Below are 13,891 nucleotides of genomic sequence, written 5' to 3' on the forward strand. Positions count from 1 at the left end.
GTGTCCCCCAGCAGAATGATGAGGCAGGAAGCAGAGCAGGGATTTAAATGTATTTCCTCATCCATCAGCAGCTACACTGACTGCCAGATGGGAGGTCACACTACCAACCAGCACAGCAATGTCCTCCCCAGCCTCGCCCCCCAGCACTTACCCTCATACTCCCTCCCACATCAGCAGAGCAAGAAGGCAGCACATGCATGTCGAAGCAGGTCAGGGAGCAGACCACTTGCCCAAGGCTGCTTGTGTGGAAAGTGGGACAAGCCCTCCAGAAAAAGCTGGCTGGCCTTGTACAATATCATGCAAATCAGGAAAAGGCCAGGGGAAACAAGACCGGGAGAAACCTTGCATGACCAAGGTTACACTATAAGGTTATATATTCAGCCTCCGCATATGAGCCACGGAGGCAAAGGGGCATGCGTGCACACACACGCACACAGGCAGAATGTACCTCCTCCTTTCACCAACATTTGCTGGGTCTGCAGCTACAGAGGAGACAGTCGTACTGTCCACAGCAGGAGCTTAACATAGCTGGACCCAAAATCAGCCACTGCATCAACAGACAGATCCAAGGGAAGACAATGGAAAAGGTAAAGGATCAGCATGCATACAACCCAGCATCTGTCCCATATTTACCTCCAAGTGATGTTTTATTTACTTATCACACTTATCTTTGTGTTTTATCTATTTATCATACCAACCAAAGCCTGGTTTCTTAAGCCCAGCCGTCTCCTGTCCCTAGAAGATGAATTCTAGTCCCTCACATGACACTAAGCTCCCCAACATCTCATCAGCAAAGCCAGTTGCAGGGAAGGAGCATGGATGGTATGATCACTACAGAAATACAGGAGCTAGTGCCACACTAGGAGAACCATTCTGGCTGCTGCAGTGGCTAGCTGGGGTAGGACAAGGTACAAAATGCATCATTTGCAGACTCGATTTCATACATTCAAGTTTATTTTAAACACATGGTTTGGAGCAGGCTGAACAGAGCTGGATGCAAGCCACAGAACTGCTGAAGACAGCATGGAGTGCCAGAGCAGACTCAACAGCGATACTGGAGCAAGCCTACATGACAGCAGCCTGTTACCCCAACAAACGGCTTGATGAACAGAGCTCACTTCTCAGCAAGCCTCTAAACAAGATCCCAACTTGCCTGGGGCACAAGCACTTGCCAGCCAGACTCTCCTTTGGAGATTTTTCGCCAGTCTGCTTTTTTCAGATCCTGTGCACTCCCACTGCCAGCCGGCCATGCTCCAATTCAGCTTAGACTGGCAGGATAGCCAATGCTCCACTTTGCACAACAGCAGCCTCCACAATGCTTTTTTCCACTGATCTCCTGCTCACTTCTCTTCCTGCAGAATCTTACCTAGTGAGGACAGGGCAGCCCAGAGCAGACTCCACTGCGCACACCAGCATCTCTCATTTTGCTCCCACTTCCTGGCTTTTTAGATCTCCCTCTTCTCCTTCTCCCACTGAGAGGATGACATTCTCTTCATTTCACAGGCCACAGCTTCTCCCTCACGTCTGCTGTTCTGTAAAGGATGCTAAACAAGCAGAAGATGTACAGGCATCTTCCCAGAGACATTGCAGCAAAGTCTCTTTTTTTGTATTCCTCAAGTTACTGCTCCCACACATGCGCATCTAAACTCAGCTCCGCCAGCTCTTGAACTTAACTTACATATGAGCAGTCTGATCTGTAATGGGTTTAGTTATGCAAAAGAAGAAATCCACGTATAACTGGGCCCACAGCATTGCATTATGGAAGTACCTTGGCTGCCGCTGCTTCTGCATTATCAGAGTGCCCCTCACCCAGGACGTGCTACCCTTTTTAGCAGATAGGCTGGATATCTGCTGGGTCAGTGTCAGGAGAAGAGGAGAGCCCAGTGAGATAAGGCAACCAGCTCAGCCAAGACCAGAGATGGGCTCAGGACTCCTGGGTTCATGCTCCTGCACTTTAACCACAAAGTCACCTTTCAGCACAGAGGTGAGCTGTTCTAAGAACTCACGCTGCTGTCAGACAGGCGCTACTGGCAGGTTGCACATTAAGACAGCACAGAAAGACTATTCCCTCTGTAGGCATTCAGGCCATTTTGCATGAGACACAGCAACCTGTAAAACCATATTCCAGCAGTGAGAAGTTGATAACGAAGTTTTGCTTTTACCAAACAGGTCACAAAACAATGCCGGTATCATGTTTTAGACAGACCAAGAAATAGGTGGCAACACACACAATAAACCAGATCATCTTGAAGCATTTTCCTCTGGATATCTGTAATTATAAACCAAACATCATCAGCTTCCTTCTCTCCCTGCAGTAAATAATTAACTGCAAAAGAATATTCCTCTTGGCCCCATCCTCCCCAATCAATTTCGCTTCACAACAACCTGCCGCCTGGATTGCTCACTGTGTCAGTGCACCCAAGTGTTATCCAAAACATTCCACAAGACAGAGGAGCACTGTAACTGTTAACTTCAGTACAGCAGAGACCTTTCCTTAGGGGTATGAGAGGGCATCATCACGTAATTCTCAGTACTTAAAGCAGACAGCTATGACATACACAGCTTAGCTCATTCACTGCAGCAACATCACTGCAACCATCAGTGGAGGCAAATCATGTGCTCTGAGCACTCCCATCACACTCCGCTGGACTGCCTCAGCTTTATTGCCAAGGCATAGCAATTTCCTCCCCTAAAATACAAAGTTTTCTACTCCTTTCATTGTTTTTGAGAATACCCTCCCCTGATTTCATTCAGGGATAAAAAACAAAGACCATGTCTTCTCCATAACAGCACTCTCATTTTTGAGACTTTAATCTTTGAATACTAGATCTGAGTATTGTGACTGCTCAGTCATGCACGATAACCCATTCACCTCTTGCTACTTACCCTCATCAACCTGACATTCACACAAACTCTGGAAGTAACAGGTAAGTCAGAAAACCTTCAGAGCACTCATGTGTTTTGCCCTACTGAATGATAGATACCTCCTGGATGTAACCTCAGAGGGAAGGAAGGAAGGATGATGATGCCAGGAGGAAAGCAGAACTGCCCACGAGGGAGGCTGGGCTTGGTCAGGCAGCAGATGGAAGCAGGTTGCACACAGATACACAACCAATGAACAATACAAGGGCTGCCATTTGATCCTAGTCATTTTCTTAGGATACACTCAAATTCACTTTAAAAAAAAAAGACATATGGAGAGTACAAGCAAAAACAAGAGCTGGGAAAAAACTCCAGAATTGCAGTAACACCCTTCCTGCAACAGCCAGAAAACCCAAGGAGAGTCAGAGAAGCATTATCACCGAGCAAACATCTTCATACTCACGTGCAGTTTGGGTTTAGTTTTAAGTTTTTATGGGTTTAAACACATACCACGTTTAGTTGAGCTGGCTGTGAGGTGTTCAATAAAAGTCTCCACCAGGAAGATGGAGAAAGAGAGGAAAATTTGTTATTTAGACTCAAAAAGCACAGAAAATAGGTTGAAGAAAGAGGCAGAAAAAGAATGAAAGGAAAACCATGACACAAAAGAAAAAGAATAATACAAGCAAAGGAAAAATGAAATTAAATAGATACTGAGGACAATCAGGAAAAGATAAACCATGAAAAAATAAAATGAAAGCTGGAAGGGAAAGGTAAGAGAAAGAGGAACGTGTTACAGCAGTGCAGTTGAACAGCAGTTGGCAAAAAGACCACTTGTTTAATCTTACCCGTATTTGTCAAAATAATTTATTTGATTAATAGTCTTTTGTGGTCTTCAACCAGCTATAGAGCTGATCAAATATAATTTCATAAATATATTATTAGATTAATACAGGTAAATTCAAATACATTCAACATTTTTATCTGCTGCTTAATAAGCTCTGGTTTTAAGTTTACACTTCAAAAATGTTGAAATAGTAAGCTGATAATAAATTACAATTAGATAAAGAGTGCTGAAGCACAATCATTTTGCTTTGCCTACACCAACAAGAAGTACAACATCATAACACATCTCGAAAGACAAGAAACGAGATGTTTCTACCACTTACCTTCATCACCCTCCCACAAGGAACCCCTCTCTACAGGCAGTACTTTTTGTCTTGGGTTTTAGTTTGTTGAGTATTTCCCCCATATTCAACTTTTTCACTCCATAAAGCTTTTCTTCCCCCCCCCCCCCCCCCCAAGAAAACCTGGGGAGCTCCAAGGGCAGCCTAGCAGGAAGGTAAATTCGGGGTGCACCAGCAGCAGGAGGGGAGGCAGTAGGTGCCGTCTCCAGCCTGTAAACAAATGCTTGTTTTTTGAGCTGAGCTTTGCTCATCTTAAAGGGAAGTTAGGTGAAAGATGGCCATGTGGACAAGTGTCCACATGGAAGCTTCCTCCCAGCTTCCCCTCCTCCCCAGCAGAGCATGAGACTGAGAAAGTCCTTGGTTGGAGTAAACATTACTTAGCAACAACTAAAAACATCAGTGTTATCAGTGTTGTTCCCAGGCTGAAAGTCAAAAACACAGCACTGCACCAGCTACTAAGAAGGAGAAAAATGACTGCTATAGCTGAACCCAGGACAACAAGGATGCCTCAGCACCTCTACCATCACAGAAAAAAGCTTTCGAAAGTACCAGCAGCCTTTTCCACACCTCCCTTAGAGAACTAGGAGGGGGAAAGATCAATCAACGTATCTTCAGCCTGGTTTTTTTCCCCTCTCTGGCGCAACAAAGGAGCCCTCTTGAGTCCTCAGACCACAGAGTCAAAGCCACCAAGGCTGACCATCTCCACACACCTGGTAGCAGGTCTGCCAGGAAGCCCCGTGAAGCAGCACCAGACTTGATGAGGAAACTCTGGCCATTGCTTTCTAGGCCAATGTCAGAGAAACCTGAGGTTACTCCCTCTGCTGCTCTACCTTCACAACTGATGGCAGCCAAGAACCAAACTCACCACTGGAGAGAACCACAGCAAGGGTAACACCTTGGGGCCAGAAAAGTGTCCCTCAGGTCGTAAGTCCTGTTTAAATATTACAGTGATATCCCAAATTGAGATAATTATTGCTAATTACAAGATCATTTTTATGTAAACATAGAGGGTATTAGCATGCATACTTCATCTCTGTTTAATTAAAAGAAATAAGAGGTTCACTGAGACAAAAAAAGAGAAGACATGCTGACAGCAGCCACCCGAAAGCAGACTTCTGAAGTGATAACACCCATCAGCCTCCAGACCCACTGAGGAGACTGAACAGGGAAATCAATCAGTATCGGCCTCCCCGGTGCTGAAATGAAGCAGTTGGCACATTATTAATCACACAAGGAAAACGTTTGACAAGAAGGAAAGGACTAAACACACATGGATTCAAAGTCATGGCTGTGTTACAAACTTGGGAAGATCACGCAAATCACCAGCTGCAAATCAAAATACTTTGGAGCTCTGCGAGGATAAACACATAAACACAATCCTGACCAGGAGAAACCAATATCCACCATACAACTCTCTACCAACTCTTTAATTGAACCCACACAAAGTCCCATGTGCTTCTCTCCATTCAAAACCAGTTCCTGCTCCAACCCACACAACCTACCCATGCCAACCAGACAGGGGTATGTCGCAATGAAGCCTCACCAGGAGCTTGTACCACTTCTGCATCTCAAAGACCTACCCAGGAGCAACTTTGCATGGCACAGGCTAAACAGACATGACTAAGGTCATTGAAATAGTCAACGCTTGACTTGTGTCAAGGATTGACTTGGGTCAAACCATTCCTGCTGTACCATCTTGCTTCCAGCTGTCCTAAGCATTTCTCCAGCCACTCCAGAGTTCGCCAGTCCTCTCCAATTTCTCATCGGCTCTTTTGTCTCCAGGCATGCTCCACTGCTCAAGGCAATTAAAATGCATCCCCAACCAGGACCCATATGGGCCAAGCGAGCCACCAGATACACCTGCCCCGACCTGGGGTGAAAGTGTTGCATCCCTGGCCTCTGTGACACCCTTGGACAGCAAGCAGCCTCTGCACACCACAGAGCCCAGGTGGCGAGCATCCCTGGGAGGAAGGGAGGTGTCACCAGCTCCGCAGAGATGCACACACACAGGAACGGGGGGACCTTGCCCACCGGCTTGCAGATGCATGTACCTGTGCTTCTGCCACCTGCATGCCCCCTCCATACCTCACCCCTGGCCTGCTGATGCCTGGCACTGACTTGAAGCTGGTCTCTCCTGGGGAGTGTTGCTCTGACATGGGGGAGCCAGTGCCTGGCAGGCACTTGCTTTGGCAAAAGTGGGGGGGAAGAGGGGTCCAGTGCTTTCCTTTGGGAGCATCACAGGGGTGGCATGAGGGATGCAAGGGAAGGAAGGAAGGCAGCTGCAGGGGGCTGTAAAGTGGGGGTGCAAGGAAGAGGAGGGAGATGGGGCAGAGAGATGCAGCTTAGGGATGTGGGGGAGCAGGAAAGTAAGGGGGAGAAGGAAAGAGGGCTGAGCTTTGGGGTCGGGGAGAGGGCAGGAGGAGTGCAAAGGGGGTGAAGGAGGAGGAAGGCAGGGGATGGAGGGCAGAGAGGATGCAGGGCAAAAGAGATGCAGAGGCTGTGCCTGGGCGGCATCTCACTCCCCCCACCTCGGCGGCCTGCCCGGGGCTGGGGTCGGCGCGGGCAGCGCCCAGGCAGCAGAGTCATGGCGCGGCCGGGCGAGCAGGTGGGTCTGCGCCACCGCCCCCAAACACCCGCGGGCCGCGCCGCCGCCTCCCCGGGGCACGGCGGGGGGCACCCCCGGCACAGCGGGGGGTCAGGCTTCCCAGGGGGTGCAGCCGCCCCGGTAACAGGTGGCGGCAGCGCTGCCGGCCCGTCCCGGCCAAGCGGGTGGGTGCTGCCCTTCCGACGGCGCGTCCCACCCCCTTCCCCCAGCTCCAGCCCCGTCCCCGGCGGTCACTCACCGGCTCGTCCACCCCGCCAGGCGGGATGCGCGTCCTGGAGAGTGGGGCGCGGAAGTTTAAAGCAGGGCAATAATATTGTTTATTTTTTTCTTCCAACGGAGGAAAATCAAACAAGACGAGGCGCTCCCCAGCCGGGCTCACCTCCCCCCCCCTCCGCCCTCCTCCCGCCGATCCGATCCGCTCCTCCTCGCCCGGCCCGGCCCCGCCGGGGGCTTCAGCCGCGCGTCGGCCCGGCGGCGAGGTGAAGTTTCCACCGCGGTGGCGGAGGCTCCCCCGGTGTGCCGCGCCCGCCCCGCATTGGCACCGGGCGCCGGGGCGCTGTGCCGCCGCCGCGCCCGGACAATGTGCGTGCGGGGGGAGCGCAGCGCAGCGGAGCGGGAGCGCGCCCCGCCGGCGGCCGCGGCACACGCCCAGGACACACGCCCCGCCCACCCGCCGCTCAACGGTCGCCCGCCGCCCCTGATAGGCGGCCCCCGCCGCCACCGCCCTCCGGGTGGGCCGCGCCGCTGTCAATCAGGCGCCACCGCCCGCCCGCCGCGGCCTGGCCGCGGGGCGGTCCCTGGGGCGGCGGCGGCGGGCGGCTGCGAGGGGGGAGGGCGTTGGGCCGCCGCCTCGCCCGGGTGTGTGATCTCCTCCGCGCCCCTTCCCCTGGGAGCCGCGGGGGTCTCGTTGTCCCCCGTTGGGGCCGTGTCTCTGCTTCCCGCCTCGCCACGGCCCCTCTTCAGGAGCTCCCCGCGCCCGGGGTGAGGGGAAGGCCTGGCGGCCGCTGCTCGCCCACTCCCCTCGGCCCGCCCTTCGCCGCGGCAGCAGGGGTGGTCTGCCCGTGGGGGGACCGAGAGCCGCCGCGGCTTTCCCGGTATCCAGCGGGCGGGCAGCAGAAGCTGCCCCGGCACGGCGTGTGGGGCGGGAGACCGCCTCAACGCCGCGGTTGTCCCGGGGCCTGTGGGGCGCCGATCGCCCGCCCCGGCCAGCCGCGGAACAGGGTTGCTGCCGACGAAAGGGCGCGGCCCTCCAGGTAACGCGGCAGGCAGAGCACTCGCCCTGCCCTCGCCCTACAGACAAGGCCCCGCGCCGCACGCCGGAGGTGCTGCCCCGGGCTGAGCTGCCGCTCTCGGCTCCCTCGGAGGCCTGGCAAACGGCATGTTTTGGGGGAGGAAGACCAGAGACTGCTGAAACGTAGTGTTTATTACCAGTCGCAGGCCCTAACTGATAGCCTGTAGGCTAAACCCAGCTCACAGGGCGCTTTTAGCTGGCCCCTGGATATGTCTAGGAAAAAAGATGACTCCAAATTATTCAGGAGCGATTTAGGCCACAAAAGGAAAGACACCTGAATTGTCTCTGTGTAAGACAGCTGGGGTCCAATTAAGCTTAGCAGCAGAGTTACGCATCACATGAACAGCATTACTCCAATGACAGGCAAAGGTCCGAGTGTGGCAAGAGGCTCTTGTCTGGTCGTATTTGGGTCCCACAAGGAGCACTGCTAAGACAGAGCTAGTAAACCTTGGTGGGCTCAAACTCCATTGTGCTAATTCAGGTGTGTCAGCGGGGTACTTTCAGTCCTGTCACAGCACGCTTATGTTACCAGATGTTTTCTACTGTTAGGCTCCATGATTCCCCTGTTACTTTGGAAAGTGGATAGTGGATTGCATAGTCACCTTGTTAGCCAGGAGCATGCAGAAGTGATCAAGCTTTGAATGCAGAATGACGCTAAATAAAGTATGCATTCCTGGTACTGAAAGAGCACTGTTCACTCTAACATACATTTCAAGCACACCGCCACAATTTATTGTTTATGTTAGAAAAGTAGTAATCTGAAAATGGATCTAGAAACCATTGTTCTAGATACCACGCTTGACACATAATAAAAAGAAAGCTCATGCCCTGCAGAGCTTGTAGCGAGAGTAGATTAGGCGAGTTCTAAGGATACACGTTGAGAGAGCTGTGCAGGTTTTTTCAGGTCTCATAGACATGTTGCACCAGCACAAACAAACCTGCCAGAGCACTTTCTAAAAGCCAGCATGCAAACAGGCAGGTCCAAACAAAAAGGCTGAAGCTTTAACCTACCTCAAAACTCTTGCTTGCTTCTAACAAGCCCTCCTGATTCTGAACAACCTCTCAGTTCTCCACAGGCGCAAGGACCGCAGCTCACAGAAACTCAGCATCTCTCCTGACCAAGCCAACAGCAGGAGCATTAGCACACGCAAAGGTGATGGGTTTCTTCACAGGCAGACACACGTACGCACAGCGCACCGCCTCTCTGTGCTACCTGTCTCATCTTGTTTTAGCTGTTTCTGGCGAGCAGGCAGGGTACTGGAGCATACAGAAATCCTGCTGTTTGAAGCACCTTGAAAGTGGGCTCATGTTTTTCAGTACCTAGGTGGCCCAAAGAACTTACCAGGGGGCAGGAACCAAATATGTAGTGTAATAGACACAGCTATGAGTGAACCTCAGTTTCATGTTTCTTGGGCTTCTCAGTGTCATACAAGAACCAAGAAACACCAGAAGATGCAACCGAAACTGCCTCTTTCTTGCTCATTCTTCAGTGCCAGATCACATCAGGATATAACATACCTGAGGACTACTCGTTTGCAGACTGCTGGAAGACAGAGGCATAATCACATATTGGTGAGTCATGACCACACAGTCACATAGGGGTGATGACACAAACTTGCGAGGACAGAGAGAGTGAAGTAGCTTAAAGAGGTCTTCTCCCCATTCTATTTTCAGATTAAAAAAGCAAAATATAGAAGATACTCAGTTGTTGCAGAGCAGCATAGCTCCATTGCTTTTGGCAAAGCTGGGCAGATTTAAACTTGCTGAGGTTATGGCCCATTCTGTTTGTAAAAAAACATTCTGCCTGGACAGATTCTTCCTTCCTTTCTCTAAACTTGAATTTAATTCTAGGAAAATGGCTGGCCTGTCTCAGGCCTCTGGAAGACAGAATTCTCTCTTTTAAACATGAGACCTGCAGTGTCACAGAAACAGCAGTGCAAATGCCACCAGGAGAGGATGGTTCAGTCTACTAACTACTCTGCTAACTCATCCCATGGTGTCTCCAGCTGGACTGCCAGCAAACTCCTCCAGCTACCCACCAGGCATCAGTGCAGCTCCTGTGATCTATGGCAAACCTGAAGGCACGCAAAGAGAAATGCACAGGGCTCTAGAAATCCTGCAGTGCTACTAACTGTTGCAAGCCTTGCTTGACAGGAGAAGAAAGCTAGTCAAATACTGGGCCCACTGGCATGCAGAGCATTACAAAGGACATGGAGAGAATCTCAGAAGATCCTTACTGCCACAGTAATACTGCCAAAATAAAATCTGCAGCCAGTTTGAAAAGCTGCCTGTCATTTCCATGCCTTGAGTTTTTCCTGATAGTCTTCACCAAAATGACCAAACTGCATGTAGCCTGCAGGTGGGAGGCCATAACTCGTGGACATGCTTTTCCCATCATGACTTTTTGTAACAACACTCTAAATTCAGTCTAGGAAGGTATGTCACTGCTTTTTGTAGGTGTTGTGACCCAAAAAATAACTGCACGTTGTCTTTCCCACTTTAACCTCTGCAAGAGGGGGGGTCATAGACAAAGCCTGAGCTTAGCTCTCCAGTGTGTGACATACAAACTTACGCCAAGAGCTTAGTTAGCAACCGAACTTGATAATCAGCTACAGATCAAGGCTATCCCCACCGTTTTTGAAATGTTAATCTTTTTTAGAGTTATTTCTAGTAGAAACACCCAGGCAATGGCCAAGTTGCACTATTCTTTCTTTCCCCTTTAAAAAAAAAAAAAAAAAGGCAAAACAAAAAACTTCTACGTACACAGATTGCTTCCTGGTTCTTTCCATGGCTTTGAGCGATCCATGCACTCAGCTAGTCCATTTTCCTGGATGCATACTTTTTCTGTGTAACTGAAACTTTCTCAAAGTGTTTGGAAGGAAGACTGTATCACTGTGTTCTCTTTAACACTGTCTCTGAGAGCGTACTGAGAGAAGCAGAGGTCCCCATGAGTTTTGCTTCCCCACAGCACCGTGTTCTTCATGATTTTTTAATTTATTCCTCCTGCGGATACACCAGACTCAAGAAACCTGCAAGTACTTCTCCCATACTGGGGTGTTTTTCTTGCTTATCCCTCCCTGAGCTTACAGGATGCATAATGTCATGGCAGAAAGCAAACATACTCAACCACCTTTTTAAATTTTGGTTTTCTAGAGAATGCAAATTGTTTCCTTTTAGTATCTGACAATGTAACACACGTAACTTGCCATGGCAACCAGCTTATGAAACAGACAAAAAATTATCATCACAAGGTGCTTTGTTGCTATAGCAAGGAAAGAAGCTGAGACCTTACCCTTTTTGTTCACTGGTGGGCCATGCATCATCTAAGTAGCAGAACCTGTCAGTAGAAGTTTATGTTAGATTCAGTGCAAGTCAACTGCCTCGTGGGCCTATCTGATACTTGGATCAAAACTGAAGTACAGTCAGAAGAAAACAAGGAAGTGTTCAGAAGAATTGAAACAAGGCTGGATTCTCGGAAGTACAAGGCCAAATCCATTTCCGCACCAAGCTGATGCAACTCTGAAGATGCCAGTAAGGGATGAACCAGTTTCTTCAGAAATTAATTTGGCTTCCATCCTCTGACAGTCTCCATTCTCCCCCCTTGCCCTTTTCTTTTTTCTTTTTTTTAGTAGAATAACTGCAAATATGGGAGTATTCTGGAGTTACCTGGAACAGAGGATGGAATAGACTCGCAGAGTCTTCAAATGCATTCTCTTTACAGGGATGCTTCTAGGAAGGGCAGACTTACTGCTATGCAGGTTACTTGTGTTAGTGAGCGAATTTAAAAATGGCAAAGGGAATTGGCTAAGGGCAGAGAGGGGAAACCCTCATAATTACCACTGCAGGAGGAAATCAAAACTGAGCTTTATTAGCTCAGAAGAGGACAATTTTGAAAACTGTAATATGTGCAAGTAGTCACAGAAGCCAGTGGAACTACCCTGTGCTTAAGGCAGGCTAATTTGTAAATCTGGAATGGGTCTAGGGTATACACAAAATATTTGCTTTATTCCTAAGCTGGAAAGGGTGCCTTCTGTGGGATAGTCTTGAAAAACTGGAAGATTCTTAAACTCTAGACTATTGATGTAAGCTACAAGTTCATTCCAACTGTGTGATGGAATGAAGTGTATGCTCCCCCTTTTTATTTTAAAAACACTCTTTCTCAGTTTTCGCTGTTGCTATAGTAGTATCAAGCTTGAGAAACAGTGGCCAGCCTTCCGAGCTGCCTGGGGGCTTAACCGAATTTACAGGTAAAATTATTGTGACTCATGGACAATACTCTTTAGCTTCCTGGTGAGGCTGTAGAGGAAGTATTGCTGGATCCCAAGCCGAACAATAGCATGACTTGGAAAGCAGCCTTTGAGAGAAGCTCTTAATGTATCGGATAAACCTATGCAGAGATGCAAGGCTGGAACATACTCCTGACAATGAAGTGTTATACTGCAAGTGACTGACTATAAAAAGACTATGGGGAAAATCTGAGTCTTCTGCAGCACAAAGAAACCATGAGATAAATTAAAGTAACTCAAAGAAACTATGATAAAACTATCCAACACTGTAATTTAACACAGTCTCCTAGAGACTGGGAAGAGTCTGTGGGCTAATCCTTACTCCCAATCGCACCAAGAGAGACATAGCCACAAGAGACATCACAACTGTGAAATTCTGCAAGCATGTACTGTCATCCCAGGGACCTGGAACTCTCAGATATACTTAAGGTTTGGAAGCAGAAGTCCAGCTGAGAGACCACACAGGGGAAAAGAGAAGACCGGTCAGCCCCAGTTTCAAAGGGCTTTTTAAGATGGACATTGAACTGGAGAGATCTCTTGCAGTAATCAGTTAACAAAACAAACCCCTGAATTAATTAATCAACAATCAATAAGGAAAAAAAAGAAAATCTTCCTCTGTATCATCTCTAAAACATCACTTTGCTTTAGATAACCCAGCCACTGAGTGGGACCACTTTGTTTTTAGTCCCCAAAATAATGGCATTAAGATTGGATTAAATTCTACTAAATTCTACTAATTCTACTGAATAGAATGCTCAGGCCTCTTTGAACCAAACCATTTGACACATTGCAGAAGATTCTGAGTGGGCAGAGCAAACTCATCAGTCCTGGAGGGTTGTCTTATCGAGGACAGGATCTTTCTCATCATGGATTTCTTTTTCAAAATAAGCAGGGGAACCAGGCAGTGCCTTGCCAGGTGCCTGGCACATGCTCCACCAGAGCTAGAGAAAGCAAAGATTCCTGTTGACTCAAATGAATTCTGCTACCAGTTGGATTTGATCAATTATGCAGTGAAAATAGAAACTTGCAGAGATGAGATGCTCTGGAATCACAGAAGGAAAAGGCTTTGTAATCAGAGCTTGGAAGTGGAAGGAGGTCTGCATTCCATAGTTTAAAAATACAGACAAGTGCTGATTCCTTTCTTCTATTAAAAAAAAAAGCCAACCCAAACACTCACACACAAAAGACGTAATTCAAAGACTGGTCATTTCCACTGAGTCATCCTCCTTGTAGAGACACAATAGGAATGAACAACAATCATACCTCTCTATACATGATATGCGAAGCCCTCACCTGAGTGGATGGTGGGATGTTTGGACTTCAGATTTTGCTGGATAGTGGGAGTCATAAGATATCGGTTACAACTTTGAGACTGTATTTACAAGCAGTGTTGCTTTCTACAACTGCCTGCTAGTTTCAGCATGGTATGAAGCACACCGCCCTCTACAGAAAGTGTCCTGTTTGTTCCTGTAGGTGTTTGCTTAAGTCCCCAACAAATGTTCTTTCCTGCTTTTTCCCATGAGTTATGGCTGATCAGATGGTGACTCTAGATCCTGAGTTACTTAGAAATGACACTGATTCTTTCATGAAATGCCCTCACTTGACCAAGAGTGACAAGGGTTGGTAAGGTCCTGTGTCTCCTTCCACTCTCTGCTGAGCCTGC

General features: G+C 48.6%; 1 protein-coding gene across 2 annotated transcripts in view; it reads right to left on the minus strand.

Annotated features, from left to right (window-relative positions):
• The window catches only part of HRAS (HRas proto-oncogene, GTPase), a 43,003-nt gene extending 35,659 nt beyond the window's left edge, over positions 1-7,344 (minus strand). Inside the window, exon 1 of one of the 2 annotated variants that reach the window (XM_030485172.1) lies at positions 6,890-7,344. The gene's annotated coding sequence lies outside the window, so the exon portion shown is untranslated. The remainder of the gene's footprint in view (positions 1-6,889) is intronic. The other variant, XM_030485173.1, reaches the window with a different exon arrangement.
• Positions 7,345-13,891: the final 6,547 nt, after the last annotated feature.

The sequence above is a fragment of the Strigops habroptila genome, chromosome 4, assembly GCF_004027225.2.
Source record: "Strigops habroptila isolate Jane chromosome 4, bStrHab1.2.pri, whole genome shotgun sequence".
NCBI lineage: Eukaryota > Metazoa > Chordata > Aves > Psittaciformes > Psittacidae > Strigops > Strigops habroptila.